The 25,700-nt window shown below is 36.7% G+C and overlaps 1 protein-coding gene across 4 annotated transcripts in view; it reads left to right on the top strand.

The window, feature by feature from the left end:
* CCSER1 (coiled-coil serine rich protein 1) overlaps window positions 1–25,700 on the top strand; it is a 1,475,382-nt gene that overhangs the window by 87,917 nt on the left and 1,361,765 nt on the right. The window contains exon 1 of one of the 4 annotated variants that reach the window (XM_032139408.2): window positions 10,323–10,635. The exons of the other annotated variants lie outside the window; for them this stretch is intronic. The gene's annotated coding sequence lies outside the window, so the exon portion shown is untranslated. Of the gene's footprint in view, window positions 1–10,322; window positions 10,636–25,700 lie in introns of those variants that run through there. 4 annotated transcript variants of the gene reach the window in all.

Genomic DNA, 25,700 nt, shown 5'->3' with positions numbered 1-25,700 from the left:
ACATCCAATTGTAGATGTCTGGTAAACAGGTATGCCTTAAATATTTATCTTGAAAGAGGTCAGGGCTTATTTTTCACACTATATAATTTATATATTACTCATTCTCATCTTCCCAATTATTATATATATGTTGTCGCCTTCAAATCTACATTCTCAGCCTGTGTCACTTACCTAAACCCTAGTCCCAAATAGACTTATGTGACTCACTTGTGAGTTTAAGCTTATTTTCAATAAAAATCATGCCTTGCTCTTCACTGTAAATGTATTATATATATGTAGTTGCCTTCAAATCCACATTCTTAGTCTGTGGCACTTACCTAAACCCTAGTCCCAAATATATTTATCTGTCTCACTTGTGAGTTTAATCTTATTTTCAATAAAAATCATGCCTTGCTCTTCATTGTAAATGAAGTGGGGATTTTACAGATCCCACTACTTGTATTGGGCATATGGACTATTATTCAGTTTTAGATACTGACAAGCATACTTATTTTGTGAGAAAGATTATGATTATACTGGTTTTGATATCACTCTTGTACCTGAAATAATACCTTATAAGTATCCCATGCTTAAATAAAGTTATTGAGTTAAATGCTAGAAGTCTGAGTCTTTAGATTGCTTCTGTAAATTAGGAATAAGGAAATAGATCTATGGGAAATAGCATAATAATGATAAGTAAAATATTAAGAACTTTTATGTTGCTAATATTTCTGTCTTAAAATTACTAAGACCATGTACAGTAGTTTCCCCTTATCTGCAGTTTCGATTTCTGTGATTTCAGTTAACCTGTGGTCAAACCTGTGGCAAATTTCAAAGTGCCTTATTGTACTGTATGTACAATATTGTACTGTATGTACAATATTGTACTGTTTGTACAGTATTGTATATACAGTACAGTATTGTATGTATGTAATGTATTGTACTGTATGCACAGTACAATAAGATGCTTTGAGAGAAAATGAGAACACATCACTTTTATTACAGTATGTTGTTATAAAATATTTTTTTTTTTTTTTTTTTTTTTTTTTTTTTGAGACGGAGTCTTGCTCTGTCGCCCAGGCTGGAGTGCAGTGGCGCAATCTCGGCTCACTGCAAGCTCCGCCTCCCGGGTTCACGCCATTCTCCTGCCTCAGCCTCTCCGAGTAGCTGGGACTACAGGCGCCCGCCACCACGCCCGGCTAATTTTTTGTATTTTTAGTAGAGACGGGGTTTCACCGTGGTCTCGATCTCCTGACCTCGTGATCCGCCCGCCTCGGCCTCCCAAAGTGCTGGGATTACAAGCGTGAGCCACTGCGCCCGGCCTAAAATATTTTGTTTTTAGTTACTTTTGGTAATCTTTCACTGTGCCTAATTTAGAAATTAAACTTTATCATAGGTGTGTATGTATAAGGAAAAACACAGTATAGATAGGACTTGGTACTATCTGTGGCTTCAGGCATCTGCTGGGGATCTTGGAAGGTATCCTCTGTAGATAAGGGGCAACTACTGTAATTCAAAACATTTAATTTCATCACTGCAGCACTTACCTCAAGACAACAAACTATGCTTCTCTGGGGCTTATTCTTCTATGATTTTTTTTTTTTAACTTTGTCGCCTATGTGATTTTTTCCCCTGCACATGAATATATATTTCTTTTTGATTTGCTTTTTTTGCTTTCTGTGACTTAAGCTATCACTCTTAGATTTTAATGAACAGGATTTCTGACAACATAACAAAACAGAAATCAGGTTTGATGGGCTTCAGCATACATGAAGTGCATATCCTGTCTGAAAAAAATTCAAGCATGCAACACATCTGGCACATTTCTGTACTTTGTATCTATCTCTACTGGCCAATCTTTGCATTTGCGACAGCAATGACATTGATGAATCACTTTAATTTACCAGGCAGTGGACACCTTGCCAAAGCTATCTGTAAGAACCAGCTAGAGCTGGTCCTGATCATTTCAGATATGTGTATTGTTTCAGAAAACTGTAACTGATCAGATGCAATTTAGATGTATCATTGTACCACAATCACATAGAAATACATATTTTAATAGCCTCTGGATTTTAATTTTTCTTATTCCCCTCTCCATTTTTGAAATAAAGATAAATAACTATATAAATATATGCTAATTTAGTTATGTGGTAAAATTAATCATGAAATAATTTGGCAATTTTTTGCATTGTGAAGGTGATTTAAAAATTGAATTTATATAAATGGGAATCGATTTTTAGAAAACAATATTATCTTTATGTCATTTAATAAGCAAGGAATCATTATTTTGACAATAACAAGTTGTATCAATTTTTCACTTAAATACTTCTAACCTGAGGTGGGAAACAGGCAATAGAATACATAAAATCCCAAACTATTATAAGTTTCAGTGGAAATATGCTTAATGGTAGTATAAGAAAAAATAATCTTGGGAACATTGTGGAGAGAGTAGATAATTACATATAATATGAAGAGGTTATGTTCTCTTGATGCTTAGAGTGTATGACAGTTATATATTTTTGAAAATCATTCAGAGCTAATATTATATTTAGGTAGACTAGATAGCTTGCTATAATTATGTGGTACAATTACAGCATTAAAAAATTCAGCATATTTACAGAGCACCTACCATATGCTAAGACCTGTACCAGGCATTTTCACACATAGGCAGTGCATTAGACAGCATATTGTATTATAACACACAAGCAGTATCTGGTGTCTTCAAAACAAACACCTTCTCTTGTCATTTTTTGATGTTGATACCTGGAATTCTGATCAAACCTCAAAACATAAAACTTTTATCACTATTAAAATACAAATTGTATCTCTAGTTCTTAAAAATATATATTTATTCCTTCAGGGAATTATTACTTGAGTCTTTAGTAACATCTACCCTTTGGCATGAATGATTACTGTATAATGTCTGCTGTAAGCGAGCTTTGACAGCGGAAGTAGGAATGAGTTTAGATGCCTTGACTATTTGAACTGATCTGGTACAGGACAAAAACTAAGAGCCACATGATAAAGATTGATTATTTGTTTTGCCTACATTACATATCAAGTGGGACTGATCCTGGCTGCTTTTATTACCACTAATTGAATAAAACATAGCTTATATATTAGATAAATGAAATATTTATACCGAAATATCTAAGTTATTCTGTTTTTTCTTTTTAATATTCTCAGAATGACTCACATGTTTTCACTCTGTAACAGTAGTACAAGCACATCAAATTATCAAAGAGTAAATTTTGCAGGCTCAGGTAACAAAGCAAGCTGGTGCATGGAAATGATTTCTGGGGTGGGGATATTCATGAGACATAATCTTGAGGCAACTGTGGTTTAAAGACACAGGGTTCTGTATTTGGACAGAGGCATATTTTAGAAGGGGTCTTCCTGGGGCCTTCTTTCCTTAAGAAGATGTCTTATTTCTCATTAGCATTTTAAAAAAGAGACCTGGATAAAATAATTATAATTTAAAATATACTTCATTCCTATCTTTTGTGTTCTTATAATTAATTTTCCTTCCTTCTCTTTCACTTCACTATTCATGCCACCACATTGAAACATTTCTTATTGTTGTTAGTAGGAGTTATGTGCATAGTTCACAAGATGAAATGTTTTAATAGCATTGCTTCTCTTTTAAAGGCAAGTTTGGGCTTGGCTAGATTTAGGAGTTGCTTTGAAAATGTGGCTTAGTGTATTGTTTCTAAATGACAATGTGGGAATTAGAACAAGGGAACAGATCACACAATTTACGCACGTTTATTTTATAGTGGAATTTTTCTGTTATCTAAATTTCAAAGTGTCTTTTTAATCCCTTGGTACTCTCTACCAACATTGGTTTTTTAAATTTTGTTTTTCCTTGTTTTCAATGTATATCTTTCATATTCATATTTGCATGAATACCTTCCATAATTATTTCAAATTGGGACCTTAATGAATATAAACTCTTTCTGATTTCTTTTAATTGAAAATTTATTGAGTAAATTATAGATTCATATGCAGTTTTACATGCAGAGTTTCTGTGAATCCTTTGCCAATTTCCCCCAGTGCCAATATCTTGCAAAATTATAGTACAGTATTATACCCTGGGTATTTACGCAATCCACCGGACAGTTAGATTTCATCAGTTTTCCATGTATTTATTTGTATGTATATATGTCTGTGTGTGTGTTTAGTTCTATACAGTTTTTCACATATGTAGGTTCATGTATCCACCACCACAGTCAAGATGCTGAACAGTTCCAGCACCACAAGGGTTCCTCCTATTCCCTTTGTATAACTACACTCATCTCCCTTCTGTTCCCCCATTCCTAACCCCATGCAATCACTGATATATTCCTCATTTCTAAAATTTTGTAGTTTCAAAAATGTTATATAAATGGAATGATACAGTATGTAACCTTTTTGATTGACTTTGCCTATGTGTTTTAAACAATTGATATGTATTTTTTTCACTATGGATTTTGGTCAAAAGACTGTAAGTATGTGATAAAAGACAATATTGATTTTACTGTTATAGATTCAGGGTAAATTTGTACTTCTTTACATTTTAGCATTTATGGAAATTACTAACTCTTCATTATTTTTATTGATGGAGGGACTTGAGACCCAATTGCATGGTACAAAATACTACAGGCTACGAACAAGACGTATGTGACTGTGGGTCAGAGAAATATTGATTGCATTGATTTTTAACATGGATGATTCATGTGGACATTGATCATTAGAGTGTAATATGGACCAGGTTACCTCAAGGGTGTCCCAAGTGAGAGACAGAGGTAGATTTGGCATCAGAATGTCTAGTAGTTTACATTATCTTGAGCCTACTTTATGACCTTAATGGACCGTAACTGAAGGGAATGTGTTAAATGTATACACTGTTAATCCAGTGATTTCAGTGAAATAATTTTGGATCTAGAAGAAACAATATAGTGTAAAAAAAGTCTGTATTGCATTGACTATGACATGGGTCAAAGAAACTTGCTCATTGTACGCCCAAATTATAGAATTTATTTTATTGCCTTCTCAGTTTATTTGTCCTATGGGAGAGGAAATAAACAAAAATTAATTAATATTCTTCACAATTAGACCTTTATGACTTCAAGAAGGTAGATAATGTCTTTTTCATCTTTGTATCTCAGTGCCTAGCTAGATAGAACATGCTCAGTAAATATGTGTCGAACAACTGTAACTTATGAGATTGGGAAGTTGCTAATGTAAGTGCATATTATCCTAGTACTCTTTTCAGTCAATATTTTCTTCATGTATTAGTAAGAAATAGGTTGGAATTTTTAGCAGCAGTATCATATAAATCTTTAGAGATTTTATATTTATCTGTGTACAGAACCCAGCTAATCAATTTGAGTTCATAGGTAGAGCTCCAATTCATCAGAAGATGGAGAAAAGGCAGACTCCTGAGGTTGACATATGACAAGGGAATTTCTATAGTTTGCATTTTATTCTCACTTTTTCCTTTCTATTATTGGTTTGTGTGGTGTCAGTATCACCTAACAAACATTTGAAGTGATTTTGAAGATATTGTTATAAAACAGCAGTTGTAATGGATTACTCAGGGTGCTGCATTGTACAATGAAAATAGGCTTAAGTAGAAAACTGCTGGCTATCTAGAAGTGTCTTTTGTGGCAGGAAATATTTTAGATAGTTTGTTCATCACCTATGTTTATCGTTTGCTATCCCAGTCTATTATAACATATTTTTTCTTTCAATTCTCTAAATATTATAAAGAAATGATTACAGTGTGGAACACACATAATGATTAATACATGAAACACACACATATGTTTTATTTCACACTGATTTAAGATACATTTGATGGAGGAAGAGACTTCTGGCTTTTCCACAGTTAATGTGTAATGTTTGGCATGTAATAGACACTCAAAACAGATTTTTTTGAATCAATGAGTGGTAGTATTTGTAATTTAAAACTGATGCAGAGGGATGTGCCAGTTTCAGTACTGTAAGGGCTCCGTAAAGGCAGGATCATAATTAGCTTAGTTCTTATTAGTATATTTCTTAATGACTCTGAATTTTCCAAGAACATCAGAGGCTTCTAGTTCCTGGCTTGTGTACTCTAGCAGCTCTCAGTGGTTTAGTGTGCAGGCCCTTATCCCTCTCATGTATACAACTTCTCAATCATAAGACAGGCCTGTAAGATCCTGCAAAATTTGGTTCTACTCTTTCTGCTTCTACCCTTCCTGAGTTTAAAATGACTTCCTTTTTTTTTCTTTTTGAGACAGTTCTCACTCCGTTGTCCAGGCTGGAGTGCAGCCTCAGCCTCCATGGGTTCAAGCTATCCTCCCAACTCGGACTCCTGAGTATTTGGGACTACAGGTGCACACCACCATACCCGGCTAATTTTTTTTTTTTTTTGTAGAGACAAGGTTTTGCCATGTTTCCCAGGCTGGTCTCAGACTCCTGGGCTCAAGCTTCTGCCCACCATGGCCTCCTAAAGTGCTGGGACTACAGGCATGAGCCACCATGCCCAGCCTAAAGTGACTTTCTGTTACCTATTCTAAAGTTAAGAAGAAAACAAAAATAGAAAAACAAGCAACCTAAACTACAACCTCCACTGTTGAGCGGGACAGATTTCTATAGATCTATTATCTCATTTGAGTCTCACGACAACCCGAGAGGTGGGCATTATATTATCTACTTGGCAATTGAGAAAATAGAGGCTTATAGAGACTATGAAACTAGGCTAATGTCATAAGTGCTGGAACTAGTCTTTGGTCTTATAGCAAAAAGATTCTAAAGCTATACAGTTAGGCTATTGCTGGATTTGTCTCTCCTACTTTTGGTATAGAACCTACTTGCTCTGTCTGGGCCATCTCTACTTTTTGATCTATTGCTTTTTTCCTCATTTTTGTCTCTTTTCATTCCCTGGAGATTGATGCTTTAGCTATGCTACTGGTTTGATAACAGCTTTGCTTCAGTAGTGGATTAAAATTGGCCACAGATGCTTTGCTGCTTCTCTCATCAAGAAGTGGGATCTATTTTTCCTCCTCTTGAACCCAGGAGATAAACTTGTGACTTGCTTTGACTAATACAATGTAGTATAAGTAATACTATATCAGTTATGGGCTTTAAGAGGCCTGGCAGCCATCACTTTCACTCTCTTGGACCCCTAGACCATCATGTAATGTGGTTGGCTACCCTATCACAGATGCTGCGAGGAGAGTGAGAGAGATGCATGGTTAGCTAGCAGTTGTTTCAGCTATCTCAGCTGAATCACCAGGCGTGTGAGTGGGATAATTTTGGATTTCAGCCCCAAATTAGTCCGCAGAAAACTGCTTCTGCATGAATGGCCTATGTGAGATCAGCAGAAAAGCCAGCGAGCTGAGCCTTGCTCAAATTGTAAAATCATAAGCAGATACACAGTCATGTTAAGCCATTAAATTTAGGAGTGTTTTGTTTTGTAGAAATAGATATCTGAAATACCCAGTAACTTACACATTTTCTTCATCTCCATATACTGAAGTCTGAGTGTTAGTTTCTGTCATCCCTATGCCCATCCCAAGATACTGGGCCCTCAGGCAAGGTGAGGTTCTAGTTCCTCTAGGAAAGGGAAAGAAATTTAAGGGATATGGGGTGTTAAAATTAGACAAGTGAAGATGCAGTTGGTATAAGAAAATTCATGTCAACTATCAGAAGGCTGCTTTTGCAAGAGAAATATAGTTGGTTTTGAGAATTCAAGGAATGGAAAGATAAAACACGTTGAAAATCCACATATGAATAAATATATTTAATTTCAATGTGATGAAGCTTTCTTTACAGGTGCTTCACAAAGGGGCTTTGGCTTTCCACCTTGTTGAGATATGTGACTGTTGTGGAGGCATGCTTCTTGGTCTTCCTTCAAGAAAGAACTTGTTCTTCAGCTATGAGGAATACAGGTAGATGGCAGGTCTTGGCTCCCAAACCTTTAGAATCCTCTGCAGGATTCAAGCTAAGGTCGTGCTTTTCCAGATCATCTCCCAGCCAATGACTGAGCATGATGGAACACTAGGGACCTGACCATTTCTTCCAATGTAGGATTCAATTGACCAGTTGTCTTTTTGCAGAGTGCCACATGGGTTAGTCAAGACATTGTGGAATTTTTATTGTATTCCCTGCATTGTTCTCCATGTCCAATTCTTCTTACCCTCTTTTTTTTCCCCCCACAAATGTCAGATCTGCCTTGTGGTCTGAAGGCTTTCCCTGCATAACCCTTTTTCATTCCCCTTTACCTTTCCTGGTGTTACTCCCCAGCAATCTCGTACTTCTAACTCTGGCTTAGCATCTGATTCTGAGTAAGGTACAGTTGAGAGAACAAAAATGGCAAATCTATCAGATTAATATGATCTGTAGTTTGTTTGCTTTTAGGTAGAGTTGGATAATCATTTTACAGCAATTCTAAGAAAACTTAGTGTGTTTTACTGCATGAGATGCCTTTTGAAGTAGAGAAGACATCTGTCTAAATCACCAACTTTATACTTTGGGAAATCTGTGTTTTCTGCCGAGTTGCAAAATTGCATTCGTCTTATAGTCCTTAAAATTTATTTTACTTCCTAATATTTGTAACTACATAGAGTCATTTGAATCTGCTAAACATAGCACAAAAGGTGGAAATACATCAGTATTTAGTAAAAGACATCTATTTAAATTAAGCTCCTTGCAACATGTATTCAGCTATGAGGAATTTTCCGAGCAAGTAGCAATAACATTGAAAATTATTATAGAAAAAGGAGTAGAAATCATGGTGCTGTTTATTATCATTTGAAAAGTATTTTTTGTTTTGTTCTATTAATATGTATCAATATGAATGATGTACTCAGATCTTGGAATATTAGCACATAACACATAAATAATAAAAATCATTTATCAGACACAATTAAATTATGCCTTTCTTACATATATTCTTTCTATTAAAATGTGCTGAAATTTACTTCTTAATCTTGAGTTATAATAAATTGTTTTAAGGTTACTTTTATTTTTTTTTATTTTTTATTTTTTTTGAGACGGAGTCTCGCTCTTTCACCCAGGCTGGAGTGCAGTGGCGTGATCTCGGCTCACTGCAGGCTCCGCCCCCCAGGGTTCACGCCATTCTCCTGCCTCAGCCTCCCGCGTAGCTGGGACTACAGGCGCCTGCCACCTCACCCGGCTAATTTTTTGTATTTTTAGTAGAGACGGGGTTTCACCGTGTTAGCCAGGATGGTCTCGATCTCCTGACCTCGTGATCCGCCCGCCTCGGCCTCCCAAAGTGCTGGGATTACAGGCGTGAGCCACCGCGCCCGGCCAAGGTTACTTTTAAAAATAAACATTTAAAAAATGTTGTGCTTATGTGATATGAATGGAAAACAAATACTTTTGAGGTTTGAAATTTTAAATCAGAAAATAATAATATTAGGCAGCCTTTGTATTCCCAGACCTCTTGTATTTATACAGGGGGATCTAGGGCAAAAATAATTGCTGAAATATAACATTTCTCTGGGTGGGCCTCTGCATACTCCAACCTCTCTTATTCTTTTTTTTTTTCTTTTGAGATGGAGTCTCGCTCTTGTCACCCAGGCTGGAGTGTGGTGGCATGATCTCAGCTCACCGCAACGTTTGCCTCCCCATCTCAAGCAATTCTCCTACCACAACCTCCCAAATAGCTGGGATTACAGGTGCCCGCCATCACGCCCAGCTAATTTTTGTATTTTTAGTAGAGATGAGGTTTCACTATGTTGGCCAGGCTGGTCTTGGCTTCCTGACCTCAGATGATCCTCCTGCCTTGGCCTCCCAGAGTGCTAGGATTACAGGCCTGAGCCACTGCGCCTGGCCCAACCTTTCTTATTCTTTTGAAAATGCTTCTGGAGGCCATTGATACATTCTGTGAGACCTGGTGGGAAGAAATAGGCCTCACGGCACACTGAGTTTTTGAGTTGCCCTCTACATTTTTAAAGCTGATCATTATTGAGTCCCTATTATCTGACAGATACTCTGCTAAGTTATTTATTTAAATTATCTCATTAAATGTTATCACAATCATATTAGATGGGGACTGTTATTATTTCCATCTTATACACAATAAATTTGAGGCACAGAGGAGTTAAATAATTTGAGCAGTGTCACTGTAACTCACTTTTAAAAACTGTGTAATATATTAAATGGCAGTCCTTGGTTTTAACCCAGCTATGGCTGGCTGTAAGGTCCATCCCGTCATGCCCATTGTGTTTCCTCAACTTTTCTATTCTCCAGCTTCCTTTGCTGTGCTCTCAGTCACTGAGAGACGAAAGTGCTGCTGGTTGGCACAGAAGAAACTGCTGCTGCTGCGGTTTCTACTGTTGTCTGCCATCTCTGTTACCATCAAGACCTGGGCTGTGTATGCTCAAGGTGCAGGGAGCTAATGTATAAAGAGTTAAAGGAACTCTTGCTGCTGCCAAATATGTTGTTATCACTAACTGCACCACTGCTGTCATTAGTGCTGCTGCCAACACTGCAAGCCCTGCTGCTGCCAGTGCCAATTCTGCTGATGCCTTGGGCTCTCCATGTCCCAGGGTGATTCTGTAGACAAGCAGCTGCTTTTAGATTTTACTTGCTCATTACCTGTAGATGCTTTGCCTTAGGCCTCAAGCTTAAGCCCATGAAGTCTGGGATAGAAGACAATTGGAGGTATGTTTTATCTTCCCTAGCATCTGGGACAACTGGCCTTGAACCAAACATGTGCACCTCATTTTTCTTTTCCCTTCTTCCTCTGAGATTTCTTTTCCCAGAGGCTCTTTCTTATTTCATGCAATGCTCCACTAGCCCTGGAAACAGGAACATAAACACTCGAACCCTAGAATGAACATAATTTAGTCTTAACTACATTAGATATTTTAGTTTGAAAGAAATAAAGCACTCACATTTCATAATCCTGAATACAAATAAATTTATACTTAGTTATCTGTGCAAAAATTGAATCATGATAATTATTAAAGAATTACTATGCAAGTGTAAATAATTTTGGTATCAACCAAGAGTGGTTTCAGTGCGCTTTTGTAAAAAAAAAAAATGCTAGAGTTCAAAAATTCAGGTCTATCTTTGAAGCTCTATGAATAATTCATATACCTCATATCAAAAAGCTTACCAAGGGACAAGATGATTTTGTTAGTGAGAGTGGTTTACTTTTACTTTTGCTTCCAATCCTAACTCACAAGAAGGGCAATAGTCTATCAAACCTGGAAAATAAGAAAACAGCATTCAAATTTACAAACCTCTATTTACTAAAAACATGCAAAATAAGTAATTTTTTTTGAGACAGTGTCTCATTGTGTCTTCCAGGCTGGAATGCAGTGGCATGATCATGGCTCACTGCAGCCTTGACCTCCCAGGCTCAAGACATCCTCCCACCTTAGTGCCCCCAAGTAGCTGAGACTTCAGATGCATGCCACGGTGCTTGGCTAATTTTTAATTTTTTGTAGAGATGTTGCTCACGCTGCTCTTGAACTCCTGAGCTCAAGCAGTCCTCCTGCCATGGCCTCGCAAAATGTTGGGATGACAGCCGTAAGCCACTGCGCCTGGCTAAAATAAAGAATTTTTAGCTGGAGGAAAAGAATCTTACATTATTGAATTCTTTATTGTCTTAACTGAAAGCAAAAGCCTGTTTGAACTTTTTTTAATTGAGAAAAGCATATGAGGAGAAAAGAGGTCTAAGTTCTATGCCAGATGCTTAAAAAAAAAATTGTTTACCACTAGTCTAGTGGGACAGGGGGTGGGGGTAAAGGAAAAAGTTGTATTAAAATCTTGAGAAGATATTCTGCATCAAGGACTATTTTATTTTTTCTTAAGGGCGAAACAGTCTGTTTTCTTATTTGAGGCCAGTGAAAGTTTGTATTTCTACCCCACCTGGGATAATAACAATTGAGAGTTTTGTGTTTTATTTTCTCTAATTGAGAATATGGGGATTGGTAAATAATATGGTAAGTAATTTGCATTTAGAATAAGGTGAGGTTCTTGGTTTGCCAAATTATTGATTTGTGGAATGAATTTGCATTTAGGACTCTAATTTTTTTTTCAGTAAATTTCATGAGAAATGTAATTGTTTTTAGGAATGTAATTTTATTAAAAAATTTAAGTGTGGGAATTTTGGGATGTATTTATATTTAAAGTTATCATAACATGTTGGATGTTGTCATACTGTGTGTGTATATGTGTATTCTATGTGTGTGTATGTGTGTATATTTAGCACGCATTTTTCTTTTTATTTGATTAGGTTTTCTTAATTTTAAAGTTGGAATGAAAGAAAAATGTGTTAGTATATGATTCATAAAAAACAAACCAGTGATGGTATTGTTTAAGCATCTCTATATGGATATGGGTTTTGTTATATTTTGCGAGCTACATGCCAGAGTATATTGTAAAGAAGTCTATTTGTAGGTAAAATAAAGATGAGAAAGCAGTGCAGGGAGAAATGAAATACAATTGTCTTACATTTCCAATTCTCCTTCATTTTTAGTTTTTAATGGGAATTTCTGTCTTTTATCTGCATGAAGATGCTAATGTTCTCTTAATGTACTTAAAATTGTAGAGTAAGAATTTCGAAATTTGTAGGAAGACAAATGGCATTTATAAATATTAGTATTTATGAGTACTTAATATCCCCTCTGTCATCTGCATTTAATGTTTTCATTTCCTTTTAACAGTATGTGTAAGAACTCTTTGTGCTGTGCTTAGAGTTTTTTTCCTAGATAAATTTTTTTTCTTATGCTCTAAACCTGTTTAAGCAGATGAGATTTGAAAGTAGTTGAATTCAGAGCTCTTACTTGAGCAGAGTGTTTCTCAATAGCTTTTCTAAGAAAATTTTAAAAGATTAAAATCAATTTTAATCTTTGTCGTATAGGCCACAGAAACTTTCATTCATACATCCTTAGAAAATTAAAACAAGGCAAAAATAACAATTTGGGAAATAATCAATTAAAACCGTAACTATATGGGGAGTCTTTGGAAATGGAAGGCCCACAACCTACCTATATATGAAGCCAGTATTGTCTGAACTGAATTCTACCACAGGGTGGACTTTTTCGTAACTCTGAATTTATTAACCTGTGAAAGGAGAACTTTAAATTGAAAATAACGACAGCATCTTAATTATGGTGATTTTACTGAAAGACTACTACCATAATAAGATGCATTCTAGGTTTCTAGAGTAGTGGCAGCTGTCAAACACCAACATTTCTCCCTGAGAATAGGTTGAGTGTAGTGTGTTTTTCAAGGACAAGTTGCTCAGTTATTGTCTCAGTGAGCCCTGCTAGTTAATATTCAACAGTTTTCTAAATCAGAATTGTGGTCTTGCTCCCTAGAGTGTTTGTGAAAATGATTGTATGTTTATCAGAGCCTTTAACAGCAGAGAGAGAGAATTCTTGGACTAGGTGCTGGTAATGAGAACCTATATTAATCACAGGGTGCTGATAAGAAAAGGAAAATCCTGTCAGAATACATTGTTTGTAAAAAAATAATTACTATAGCTCAAAAAGTCAAACCTTTTTTTTGAAGCCCTTATACCTTATATAACTTCAGTTGTTTATCTAGGATAATGGGGAGGTAGGGGTATGGTGATATCCAGCAATCCACTCCAGGAATGGTATTCTAGGGATCGAGTAGTCTGGGGGTCTGTTAATCATTGCTTCTGTTGCATACCTTATTAAGGGTCCTCACATGATTCCTTTAGATTACAGGAAGGTCTTAATGAAGTAAAGCTTGTGAGGCATTAGAGAGCTCAGTCTGGCATTGTACAAATGGTATTGAAGACTCACATGGGAAAAACAGGCTTTGCCAAATAAAATAACGCAACAGCTAACATTTTCTATGAAATATTTTGCCTAGGATGCAGGTTTTGTGACTGCATTTGTTTTTAACCTTAAACTGTTTTCTACTGTCGGGTGATACTGCCCTTGAAACAGAGCTGTCCTGGTTGAATGTGACTTTTTTCTGCTGTGGGTACCTATCACTTCCTTCTCACACCCCCTCAACTCGTGCGCACATACACACACATAAATCTGAAAGAATCAAGGGCGAACAGTTTGAACAATATGATCTCTGTAATACTATAAAGAACATTTACTTTTGGATTTTGTTTTGTTTGGTCTGTAAAGGAGCTCTATAGGAATTAAATCTTCTGAAAACAGTCTTTTTAAAATATTAGCTTGGTGGATTTCTTCTAGCATTAATTTTTTTTTTTTTTTTTTTTTTTTGAGACAGAGTCTCACTTTGTTGCCCAGGCTGCAGTGCAATGGCATGATCTTGGCTCACTGCAACCTCCACCTCCCAGGTTCAAGCGATTCTCCTTCCTCAGCCTCCTGAGTAGCTGGGATTACAGGCATCTGCCACCACACCCAGCTAATTTTTGTATTTTTAATAGAGACAGGGTTTTACCATGTTGGCCAGGCTGGTTCCGAACTCCTGACCTCAGGTGATCCACCTGCCTGGGCCTCCCAAAGTGTTGGGATTACAGGTGTGAGCCACCATGCCCAGCCAGAAAGTTTTAGTCAATAACAAAAACACATTTTTTGAGCAGTTGTTTAACATGATTAAAAGCACACTTGGACATTAATTAGGAAACAATAAACACATCCCATAGGAGTTAATCTTTGTAAACAACACCAATTTTGAAGGCTACAGTCAGTTATATTGATCACTTCAGTGATGCTGAGACATATACTGCACTTTATGCATTATCTTTGACATAGACAGATCAGCACATTAATGTAAAAAATTGCCACTATGTATTTGAAATTTAAGCCCTACTATTAGCTAATATTCAAAATAACTCATTTACTTGATATAGTAACGTGTAGTCAACTGATTTTTCCTTTTAAATAAATTGATCAGTTATATATATATATATATATTAGAGGCAGAGTCTCATTCTGTCACCTAGGCTGGAGAGCAGTGGTACAATTTTGGTTCACTGCAGCTTCCAACTCCTGGGCACAAGAAATCCTCCTGCCTTAGCCACCACTATGCTCAGCTAATTATTTTTAATTTTTTTTGTAAATGTGGGCTCTTGCATTGTTGCTGAGTCTAATCTCGAGCCCCTGGTCTCAAGTGACTCCTGCTTCAGCCTCCCAAAGTACTGGGATTATAGGCATGATCCTGCACCTGCCCCAATTCTGTATTTTTATTTGTTCTTAGTTGTAGCTTATAATTGTTTCCAAATGTGAATCATAATTAGATTGATTTAATACCAAGTTTTAGAAGAATTGTGTATCAACTAGTCCACTTTGAAGAGGAAAACCACATAGTAGGTTAAACTAGTGAGTTTAATTTAAAAATATTATTAAAGTATGACAAAAGAGTAACTTCTAAGATATAGAGAAACCTAACTGGTACCCTGAAGCTAAAGGAGTGTAACCAAAGAATGACAAACTTGGAAGAAGATCAGATCTTACAGAGAAGGTGTAATTCATCTCACTGGAGAGCAGAGAAATTCTCGAGTTTGGCTGAGCATCCAGAGATGGCCCATAGTCATGGGGCAAGCTGGTGGCCAGTAGAACAGTTGGCATGGATAACCAAACCAGTGGCTGTGTTTCAGAGGACATGAGCACCCTCCAGGGAAGAGTATGGGGCCTGCAGTGGGCTCAGCAGGACTGCCGGCGGGGAGGGGGCTTCAGGTAGATGGCCCACACACCTACAGAGGGAATTCTGACTCTGATGGGCATTTCTTTCTGGAGAGGGCCTTGGGAAGATTGTCTTTAGCTTGAGACTGCAAGATTGGCAAGCAACCACACGTTCTTATACCCTGCATGGCTTGGCAGGGCTACTCTGAATGTCCTCACATCTCTACCCAAATCACTGACTCCTGTGTCACCAGAAAACATGGAAGAGCCCCTTCCTCCTGCAGTGTCCCTCCAGCTTCCTGTACTGGGAACACTCAGCATCACGCCCATTGTAAAGAAGAAATACTTAAAAGAATTCTATCTATGATCATAGGACATATATTTGTTGAAAGGTGCATTTGGAGCTGGAAGGCAATTAATTCATAACTAGCACACATCGCCCTACATTTAGGTGCTGGTTATAGCTAATATTATGACAAAAATGACAACTCTAAATGCCTTAAGAATGTCATGTTGCTTTCAGGTGCCTAATTTTAGCGCCTTGGACTTGTCCATCTGGATTAGTCACATTATCCTAGTTTTCAGTAGCTGAGCTTAGGCCTGTGCTTATTTTTCGCCATATCCTTCAAACACACCACCTATAGCTCTCTGCAGTGGGAATGAAAGCCTGTCTACATATACCACTGTAAATATGCTCAAATTCTTTGCGTGTTTGAGCAGCTTTAGTCAAAGGAATTCCTGGTGTATCAATAGACTCTATTCTAATTAAAACCGTTTAGATCACTTTTATAAGCAAGTGAGGAAACTGTTTAGCCACAGAGTGTGCACTAGTAATAGCACATAGTTCATTTCACAAAGCTAAAGAGCAATATTGGTGATAGGGCACTAAGGAACGTGCAAGTACATAGATCAATTTGTTACTAGTCAGTCATTGTTTTTCTCCGTTATTAGTACAACCACTATTGTGGTTTAGGTGAGAAAAAGTTATTAGTGACTGCTTGCTGGTGCTTTATAGGTGCTATCATTTGCTTTCATGTTCATATACTGTTGTAATCATGTATGAATGAATTGCCAACTATTACATATTATGTATATGTAAGAAACAGATAGGTGCATGCCAGTATCAAATATGATATTTACAAAGATACATATTAATAATTCCTAGATAATGGTGGTTTATTATGAATGACAGTGACAGCTAGATGGTAAATCATTCAAAATGTTTATGTCTATTGTTGCTTTAACATAGGAATTACCAATGGCAAGGATATTTTGTTTTCCTAGCAGCCAGAACAGTTTTGTTATACATCATTTATTCTTTCTTAAAAGAAAAAAAATCCTTTACAGAAATACTATTATTCCTTTGACAATTGCTTTGGATTTGTAATCTTTCCTTAGGGTGCTATTTTTTTTTTTCTTTAGGGAAAAGAAGGAAAGGGGTACACGTGGTTAAAAAAATTCCAACATGAATAAATCCAACAGATAAATTGTTAGCAATTACATTTTTAAGAGTGTTGCAGAAGCATTAGCATTGAGAAACTAATACTCAAGTACAAATGGTTTAATTGTAGCATGGAAAATAGTTGATGCTATAAAAACTATTATGATTCACATCCATAAAATTAGTAATGGAATGATTATAGGACAAGAAATATGCTTTGGTATGAAATTGTATTCTAAGAATTTTCTATCATAAAATCTAGTTGGTTAAATCTACTAACCCTGAATTTAAGATCTATGAATGAATTTACCTTTTTTTACCATGAATATAACAAAGCACAGGCTGGGCGCGGCGGCTCCTGCCTGTTATCCCAGCACTTTGGGAGGCCGAGACGGGCAGATCACTTGAGGTCAGGAGTTCAAGACCAGCCTGGCCAGCATGGTGAAACCCCGTCTTACTAAAAATAAAAAAAATTAGCTGGGCATGGTGGTGCATGCCTGTAATCCCTGTTACTAGGGAGGATGAGGCAGGAGAATCGTCTGAGCATGGGAGGCGGAGCTTGCAGTGAGCCAAGATTGCGCCAGTGCACTCCAGCCTGGGCGACAGAGCAAGACTCCATCTGAAAAGAAAGAAAAGAAAAGAAAAGAGAAAAGAAAAGAACAAAGCATAAATGTAGTGGACCTAGGAGTACTCTTAGGCACTATTCCCAATGTTAAGGAACTTAAAATCTGTAGCTTTTAAACTGTTGATATTTTTTATACTGCAGTACCAAGAAATGTACAAAATAATTGAGTCAAAAGTATACAATTTATTTAGAACAAAAAAGCATATGAAAAGGATTATGATAATAAATGAGTATATTGAAGAGATAATAAAATGATGGCCAAGAACACGAACCTAGTGAACAATGTGGTAAGCTATCAGTTAGCAGATAACCACAAAATGCATCATTTCCATGGCTCTGTGAAAACTAAGCTTAAAAAAATGATTTTTTTCCCCTTTGGTTATAAAGGATAACAATTAATTATAGAGCACATTTATTGAGTGTCCACTAGGTATGTGATTGATATGCACACAACTAGTTGTTTTTAACAGTTGTTTCACTAAGATATAAATTATTCAGGACCTGTTGTAAGTTTTAAATACAAGTCCGAACACCACAAGAGACTTGCACAAGGTCATACAGCCCAAAGTAATGAACAGAGATACAAATCTTAGATTGCACATGCTCAAAGCCCAGGCCCTTTCTACTACATAGTGTGACTTCTAAAAATTAAAAATGGTGAAACTGCTTGGTTCTTGATGTGCTAGGGATTTGATAATTTCATAAATTCCATGTGGAATTTAAAGACTGAATATTCAGCAAGTTGATCTCTCTCTCTTTTCTCTCTCTCTCTCTCTTTTTTTTTTTAAAAAACAAAAAAACAAAAAAACAGGATCTTGGTCTCTTGTCCAGGCTGAAGTGCAGTGGTGTGGTCATAGCTCACTGCAGCTTCAAACTCCTGGGCTGAAGTAATCCTTTTGCCTCAGCCTCCCAAGCAGCTAGGACTACAAGTGCACATCACTATGCCGGTCCTGTTTTTATTTACTTATTTATTTATTTATTTATTATTATTATTTTGAGATGGACTCTCACTCTGTTGCCCAGGCTGGAATGCAGCGGCGCAATCTCGGCTCACTGCAACCTCCATCTCCTGGGTTCAAGCAATTCTCCTACTTCAGCCTCCTGAGTAGCTGGGATTACAGGAGCATGCCACCATGCTTGGCTAATTTTTGTATTTTTAGTAGAGATTGGGTCTCACCATGTTGGTCAGGCTGGTCTCAAACTCCTGACCTCGCAATCCACCCACCTCGGCCTCCCAGAGTGCAGGGATTACAGGTGTGAGCCACCACGCCCAGCCATGTTTTTATTTTTTATTGTAGAGGGGGGTCTTGCTTTGTTGCCCAGGCTGGTCTTGAACTCCTGGCCTCAAACAATCTTACAGTCTCAACCTCCCAAAGTGCTGGGTTACAGACATGTGCCACCATATCAGCCCTCAGCAGGTAATTTCCGTTACATATATAGTCACTTAACTTTTATTATGTTTTTCCCTAAAGTGCATGCACAGGTGAAAACTAAAATGTGATATAAATAAGCAGGGTGAATACATTACAATTTAAAAAAAAATTATTACTTCTCTTACAAGTGGGAACCTTTTTTTTTTTTTTGCTGTTGTAGCATTCACTGGTATTTTCCTGTTGACCTCTTGGTACACATAACAAAAATTAAGTGTGTTTATTTCAACGTTGTGGCTTATTTATAGATTCTTATTAAACTTTGCTTCTTAACTAGAATAGAAATGAAAATAATTATCACAATAGCAAATAATTCCTTTTGTTTTCTGTTATCTCATTATACCAGTGAATATTTTCAGTATTTTGAGGATTATTTATCATACTTTTCCAACTAGAAAACGAGTTTCTTAAAGATTGTGTTATTTTCTGTTAATGAGAGAGGCTGCACATAGAGGTTATTTAATAAATATTATAGGTTAAACATCTGATTATTGTGAGTGGAGAGAAAATTATGAGATAGAGTTTTGCTAAATGTAACAAGTAAGATGCTTAATGGACTCATGGAGTTTCTAAACTTGGCAAGATACGTCTGTTTTAATAGGCAAATTTACCCGTTTAGAATAAGAAATATTACATTCTCATCAGTAAGTGCCCTGACAAATGGTCCAGCATTAGAAAAATTTATCAATTGTTTTAATAAGGAACTGTTGTGATATTATCAGGCAGAGGTAAAATGCTTTGCTAGAAAGATCTATGTATTAGTCTGTTCTCACACTGCCATAAAAAAATACCTGAGACAGGGTAATTTATAAAGGAAAGAGGTTTAATTGACTTACAGTTCCACATGGCTGGGGAGGCCTCAGGAAACTTACAGTCATGGCGGAAGGTGAAGGGGAAGCAAGGACCTTCTTCACATGGTGGCAGGAGAGAGAATTGAGGATGCAGGAAAAACTGCCATTTATAAAACCATCAGATCTCATGAGACTTCACTCGCTATTACGAGAACAGCATGGGGGAAACCACCCCCATAATCCAGTCACTTCCTACCAGGTCTCTCCTTCAACACCTGGGGATTACAATTCAGAATGAGATTTGCATGGGGACACAAAGCCTACCCATATCAGTCTAAAAATGTATATGTCACAAAAATTGCTTAGAAATATGTTTAGAGGCATCATAGACAGGTGAATAGAAAATGAGCTTTAGAGTCATATGACCCTGGTTTGAATTCCAGCTCTGTCATTAGCTCTGTGAATTTAGCCACAGAGTAATCTCATTAAGATGTTTCTTGGCCGGGTGCGGTGGCTCACGCTTGTAATCCCAGCACTTTGGGAGGCCGAGGCGGGCGGATCACGAGGTCAGGAGATCGAGACCACGGTGAAACCCCGTCTCTACTAAAAAAAAAATACAAAAAATTAGCCGGGCGTGGTGGGCGGGCGCCTGTAGTCCCAGCTACTCGGAGAGGCTGAGGCAGGAGAATGGCGTGAACCCGGGAGGCGGAGCTTGCAGTGAGCCGAGATTGCGCCACTGCACTCCAGCCTGGGCGACAGAGCGAGACTCCGTCTCAAAAAAAAAAAAAAAAAAAGATGTTTCTTCACTTACAAAATAAAAATAATACTATCTCTTCATGTAAGGTTTTTGTGCGGATTAACTGTAATAATGAATAAAAAAGTAACTGGCATCAGAACGATGCACAACAAATGTAGCTACTTTTAATTTGAAATATTAAAGTGATATATTTGATGCTGATTATTTTATGTACTGGAGATTATATTATTCTGAATTTTTAGAGAGAAAAATCAAGGGAATTTTAAACATCCTGAAAGGTGTTGCGGGAAGTCAGGGACCCCAAATGGAGGGACTGGCTGAAGCCATGGCAGAATAACATGGATTGTGAAGACTTCATGGACATTTATTAGTTCCCCAAATTAATACTTTTATAATATCTTATGCCTGTCTTTACTGCAATCTCAACATAAATTGTGAAGATTTCATGGACACTTATCACTTCCCTAATCAATACCCTTGTGATTTCCTATGCCCGTCTTTACTTTAATCTCTTAATCCTGTCAGCTGAGGAGAATGTACATCACCTCAGGACCATGTGATAATTGCATTAACAGCACAAATTGTAGAGCATGTATGTTTAAACAATATGAAATCTGGGCACCTTGAAAAAAGAACAGGATAACAGCAATTGTTCAGGGAACAGAGAGATAACCTTAAACTCTGAACGCTGGTGAGCCGGGTGGAACAGAGCCATATTTCTCTTCTTTAAAAAGCAAATCGGAGAAATATCACTGAATTCTTTTTCTCAGCAAGGAACATCCCTGGGAAAGAGAATATGTGCCTGGGGGTATAGGTCTATAAATGGCCCCCCTAGGTATGCCCATTTTCTATGGTCCAGGCTGTAGGGGTGAAATAGACCCAAGTCTCCCATAGCGTTCCCAGGCTTATTAGGAAGAGGAAATTCCTGCCTAATAAATTTTGGTCAGACCGGTTGCTCTCAAAACACTGTCTCCTGATAAGATGTTATCAATGACAATGGTGCCCGAAACTTCATTAGCAATTTTAATTTTACCCCAGTCCTGAGGTGCTGTGATCTCGCCCTGCCTCCATTTGCCTTGTCATATTCTATTACCTTGTGAAGTACTTGATGTCTGTGACCCACACCTATCTGCACACTCCCTCCCCTTTTGAAAATCTCTAATAAAAATTTGCCGGTTTTGTGGCTTCGGGGGCATCACAGAACCTACCAACATGTGATGTCTCCCCCAGATGCCCAGCTTTAAAATTTCTCTCTTTTGTACTCTGTCCCTTTATTTCTCAAACCAGCCGATGCTTAGGGAAAATAAAAAAAAACCTAAGTGAATATCGGGGCAGGTTCCCTGATAGAAAGGCGTACTTGTTCAAACAGTTTTTAAATTATGAATAACATTTAAAAAATAATTTTCATTATGTTTTCAAGTGCTTTTCAGCTCTTGAAAAAATTTAGCCTGATTTTTGTTGCTGTTCTTTCGTAGTATAATTAGTGTCCTCAGCTGAAAGAAGGTGCTGGTAGCTGACCCTTTCTCTAAGGTCATGGGTGTGGTAGGATCTTTAGGCTTCCTTCTTAAAAGTCACAGAGTTCAGGAAAAAGACATTATTGTTGGGTTGGACTTATCGCATGCTCTTATAACAGCCCATTGTTAGTGTGGAATTAACTACAGTTTTTATTTGTTATGTCTTGTAAAAATCAGAGCACTTTTGTAAAAATGACGATTGAACATCAAGGTAACTTTTATGTTATATTTCCAAATGGGTACGTGGATCTATATATGAATAATTTTTAGTTGAAACAGTTTAGTGTTTCTGTTTTTGGCTCTATAACTGACTTCCTTCAGACCAACTTCATATACTCTCTCCTTCACCTTCTGGTGTTTGTGAAACAAAGGGTGAAAAGGACAAGTGCAGTGATGATTTTCAGCTCAAAATGTTGGGCTTTTCTATCTAATTTAGTTGTCCCAGGACACATTATAAAATATATGCAACCACAAGGAATCTAATAGCCTAAGAAAAGTGAAAATAAAAAGCAGCCTTTTGTTTGTTTGTTTTCTCCTTAGGGAATAACTATAAATGGAAATTAGAGATAAGATAATTAATATTGTTCTGTAAACATTCAGTCATCCTGAAATAGTCACGCCTGTCATAGGAGGGAGAATTATTATTTACTAGGATTACAAGCCAGTTGATCAACTGACATCCTGTGGCTAATTGTGGATTGGTGTTTTAAAGAAAATATAGTCTTTATTAAGCATCTGCAATTTTATAGTTACATTTCATACATTACCATTTTGATTTTTAGCAACATTTTGTCCTTAAAAATAATGTGTATGTATGTGTGTGTATTCCTCATTTTACACATGAGATAATTAAGGTTCAGACAAGTCAAACTTTTTTCAAGGTCGTACTGTTAAAAAGTGGCAAAATCAAATTTCAACCCTGTTTGGTTTGATTGGTTTGTTAACATGTGCCTTTGTTTCTGTACTTATCATTTTTAGTGCCTTGCTGACTGAAATACAAAGTTTACTCATTTTTGTACAATTCCTCTGATTTTTAGGAGATACAAATAAAAACACTGTAGTTAATTCTCAACTGACAATGGACTACTATAAGAGCATGTAATAAACCCAGTCCAACAAGGATGGCTCTTGTTGGAACTCTTTTTCTCCTGTTCTCAGTAAAAATTTATTTCTTGAAATGTTTATTGAGTCTCTGCTGGTGCTTGGTATTCTATTTCACTGCTGGGTACAGCAATGAAAACAGATGGATTCAATCCCTGCTTTCATAATGCATACTTTCTAATTCCCAACATATGTACCTATGATAAAGTTTAATGCATAAATTAGGCCCAGTAAGAGATCAACAATAACTAATAATAAAATAGAACAATTATAACATCTATGTAAGAAGTTATGTGAATGTGGTCTATTTCTTTCTCTCAAAATATCTTATTGTACTGTTGATCTTAGCTAACCTCACTATAGGATTTTTTTTTCTTTATTAGGTTGAGGACTTTCACCTTTTCACTTAAAGGAAACACTTTGCGGCTTCTCTTTGACATATCCAAATGGCCAGCATCATAGGGGCCATTATTAAGTAAAACAAGAGTTCTTTGAGCACAAGCACAGTTGATATGATAACCTACTCATCTACAAAATGACTAAAGGGCGGGTAGCGCCTACAGCATGAATCTGTTGGACAAAGGGATGATTCACATGAGGAACAAAGCAGGATAGCATGAGATTTCATCATGCTCCTCAGAATGGCATATAATTTAAAACTAATGAATTGTTTGTTTACGGAATTTTCAAGTTAATATTTTTAGACTGCCATTGGCAGCGAGTGACTGAAACTGTGGAAAGCAAAACGGCAGCTCCATCCCATAGCAAACATTAGGCATAAAATCTTTATCAAATTCTTATCTTGTACAGAGTTGAGGACAGGTAAAAGGGAACTTGTAGTTGTTGATAAATCCTGGTTACTATGTGAATAATAATTCACAACAATATCGGAATAATATAGATAGAAAACATAACTTAAGAAAATATATTGAAGAAAACTTGCTGTGGGAAATGCAGTGAATATTAAAGTGACTGACCTTTCACACCATCAGATTTTATTTTAAAGCATAATTTTCCATAGAATTAAACTAATCAGTTAATGTAAACATGGGATTTTTAACTTGAAAACTGAGAAAGTATTACAGATCATTTAAAATTAGTATTGCTACTTTGAATTTGGAAAACATGTTTCTATACCAAGAGAGAATGGAAGTGAGCATCTTAGTATAAAGTAAATCCAGACTAAACATGTATAATTAGGAATATATAATAAATTACATATTTATAGGTAGATATCTGGGCTATTAAATGAATTCTACAGTTATTTTAATATATAGTCATTTTCATATATATTATATGCGAAATCATCTTTTGCCCTTCTTTTATTTTTAGACTAACTGGTTCTTATTTATGGTTTTTTTTTGAAAAAAGCATTTTTGATCTGATCTTTAGAATGAAGCAATTTCCCAACCTGTAGTGAAAGATATTATTTACCATAAATTTTCCAGTATTGCCAATATATCTTTTTTGGGTCAAAAAATATGACAGAGACAAAATTTAAAAATTATTTCAGCTGTCTATATTCATTAAATAAAATACTGGCAGGAGTTGTATATTATATTAGTTTGAATAAGTTGGGAAAATATATTTAGCTATTTCTTTGATTAGATTTATAGGTTTCAAAGTTCTATATATGCATGTGTTGAAAGTGAAATACATGGTAAATTGGTAAAGGACTTTAGAAACAGGTACATATAACACTGGCAGAAGGACCTTGTCTCTCTTGCATACCATTGTTTTCCTAGGGCGTGTCACACAACAGGTCCTTAATAAATATGTATTGAATGAATGTATTAAATTATAAAAGTAATGATGAAAAGCTGGACATAAAAAATTCCTGATGATAACTTCACATGCATTAGCAGGCTTTTAATGTCACTTGACTGTATTCCTTGCTCCTGGCTTCCTAAGTGGGTTTTGCTTTGCTGGTCCTGTACTACAGACCCTGCCTCAGAATCATGACACGGTTTGTCAGTAATATACACATTAGTATGTAGAGAGCTTCAAAAGCTTGGGCACTTAACACTAACCTTCTGCTCAGGTCCTTATGTAAATGTTGGGTATGCGCCACCATTAAATACCCTGTAACTCTCCGATGCTACTTCTCTGCTACATCTTGTATTCTACCAAGGTCTAGAGGAGAGTGGATTTAAGTGATCAATTTTCTTAGCATTGACTATTTATCTGTAGAATTTTAGATTTTTTTGTTTTTGTTTTTGAGACAGTTTCTCACTCTGTTGCCCAGGCTGGAGTGCAGTGGTGTGATCACAGTTCACTGAAGCCTCGACCTTCTAGGCTTAAGCGATCCTCCCATTTCACCCTTTCAAGTAGCTGGGACCACAGGTGCATGCCATCACAGTCAGCTAATTTTTGTGTGTTTTTTTGTAGCGACAGGGTTTCACCAAGTTGCCCAGGCTGATCTCAAACTCCTAATCTCAGACGATCCGCCTTGGCTTCCCAAAAGTGCTGGGCTTACATGCA

Source organism: Hylobates moloch, unplaced genomic scaffold (genome assembly GCF_009828535.3).
Source record: "Hylobates moloch isolate HMO894 unplaced genomic scaffold, HMol_V3 SCAFFOLD_2, whole genome shotgun sequence".
Lineage (NCBI taxonomy): Eukaryota > Metazoa > Chordata > Mammalia > Primates > Hylobatidae > Hylobates > Hylobates moloch.
The sequence above is the reverse complement of the archived record's forward strand: the minus strand, read 5'-3'. Positions and strand labels throughout refer to the sequence as shown.